Genomic DNA, 2,330 nt, shown 5'->3' on the forward strand with positions numbered 1-2,330 from the left:
ACATCTAAAAGGAGATTAAACGAGTCCTAAGGGGAAGGGGGGGTGAAGGAGACTTCCAATCCTCCTTAGAGCTTTTGAGATCACTCTTTGTATTGATCCTCGACCATCAAGGATCCTTTTCCAATGACAACCTACAAGATTACTCCAGTGAGGTCCTACGGTGACTCTTAGGGCGTTCCAGGAAACTGTTCAACATCAAAGGGAATATTTTGTTGTTAGTGTTTTTAGGGAGTTTCAGTTCTTCTAGGGAATTTCGAGGTCGTTTACTTGTGGCTTGTGACTTCCGGGGATACTTGTTCTATGATGACCTACAGGAATGTTCTTTTAGATCTCCTGTGAAGATCTCCAGATGGTCCGGGAGTAGATGGAGAGACTACAGGGCTTCTGAAGAGCCGGAAGATGTAGAATTTATAGGGAGATGAGTAGACGGTAAATAGATCATGGGTCTTGAATAAACATTAGATGGAGAGTGTAGGGGGGACATTAAGCAGACGGTAACCGGAAGCTTCAAACGGGATGCTAAGAAGACGGTAGACGGCACCCAGCAGAGACAGGGAGGGTGGATGGGGGAGAGAGGGAGACAGAATAGAGACAGAAAGTGACAGGTATATGACGGAGATCACTGGAGACTAGGAGAACTATTTTGCAGGAGTGATCTTCATCTTGACTGTCACATCAACCAGAAACTCAACTCGATTTCAATACAAGCTCTGTGTGTGTGTGTGTGTGTGTGTGTGTGTGTGTGTGTGTGTGTGTGAGAGACCCTCTTAAGGCTGGTTGGGTTTGTATTAGGCAGCTAGGTCTTCAAGATGTCACTGATGCTCTCAAGTGACATTTTAGATGCATCAAACGTAATTCCATTTGGTTTTAGGAATGAGGAAAGGTCGCTGGGTAGTGTACAGTAGTTGCTACATTTTGCTATACATTGAACCATGTGTTGTCCCATTAGGTTTGTTTACTCTTTATATTAAGTGAATTATTGTATCGTTTTCATTAACATTTTTTTTAAAAGCTATTATCAAAAAACCAATTCGTGTCTAGGATCTTACATGAAGCGAGTAGATATTTCAATGATATTTTATGTTTTTTTGTCTGTTCATTATTACCGTCACCAAGGCCACCTGTTCTCTGGCCTCCCTTGTCCAGTGAAAACATCCCTTTCCTCCTCAGTTTCCTCCCGGGTAGTTTGTTTATATTCGAGGCGGTGGATTATTATCACATATAAACAAAATCATGATTGGAAGGTAAATGACCACACCTACAGTCACACCTGTCTACCACATACCCAGTTGTGACTCACCTGGTGTGGAATTTACCAAGACGTGTTTCGATCGTAATAAGTATCTTGACCCAAATAAGCTGAGAATTATAGTGAGTTATTTGGTGATTTAAAGTTCGCAATCGTCGTTTCCTCTGGTGACGTCACGCTGGGCTGAGTAATGGCCGGTGATTTTTCCTTCAGCTTGTAATTATTATTTCAGTTTTGATGAAAAAAAATACATTATTAATATCAGGCCTAAAACATTTGGATGTAAGTTATAAAAGACATTTACCTCTGGAGTTTACACCTAAAAGATCAAAATATCATTACACTAGCTATCAAAACAATGCCATGTACTCAAAAACAACTTTACTCATTTGTTTAACGATGAATGTACTTTGACCAGGGGCTATTGTTAACCCCGGGAGCTTTTTTTTTTATCTGTTAACCCTTCATATCTTACCAGTGTTAACTCTTTGAACAATTATTTACCTTCTGTTAACTGTTAATGTATCAGTAAACTCAAGGTCACCATCATTCCCTTGTATAGATAACAGGGAAGCTAAAGGGAGGGAGGGAAGCGGCTGGAGTTGAACAATGCATAGTAAACAATCACTCGAGGCCAACTGCATATACACACACAGTCCCCAGTGAGTGATAAGGTCAGGCTCTCTCTCTCATATTCTGGCATTACAGTAGCGTCGGCACCTTTGATGTTTGTTGGTAATAATAATAATAATAATAATAATCGTAAACAATAGTAACTTTAAAGCAACATAAGACCTGTATAAAAGCATATTAAGGTAAACGTACTGACCAATTAAGTGTTCAATACAGGTATGTGTTTGTATTGGACGCTAATGATTATAATCCGGATAGATATTTTTTTTTTTTTTACGTATTTGTTAATGTAGGAAAATAAAGCTGCACACCTTCACCCCCTACTTACCCATTACCCCACTCCCACCACCCCTTCCCCAACCCCCACTCCCCCCTCCCTACCCCCCGTGATGTGTAATTTAGTTTTCTGACGTCATTTATGAATAAGTCAAGGTAATATTCGAGAGGA

Source organism: Homarus americanus, unplaced genomic scaffold, assembly GCF_018991925.1.
Source record: "Homarus americanus isolate GMGI-L3 unplaced genomic scaffold, GMGI_Hamer_2.0 scaffold51140, whole genome shotgun sequence".
In the NCBI taxonomy this organism is placed as follows: Eukaryota; Metazoa; Arthropoda; class Malacostraca; order Decapoda; family Nephropidae; genus Homarus; species Homarus americanus.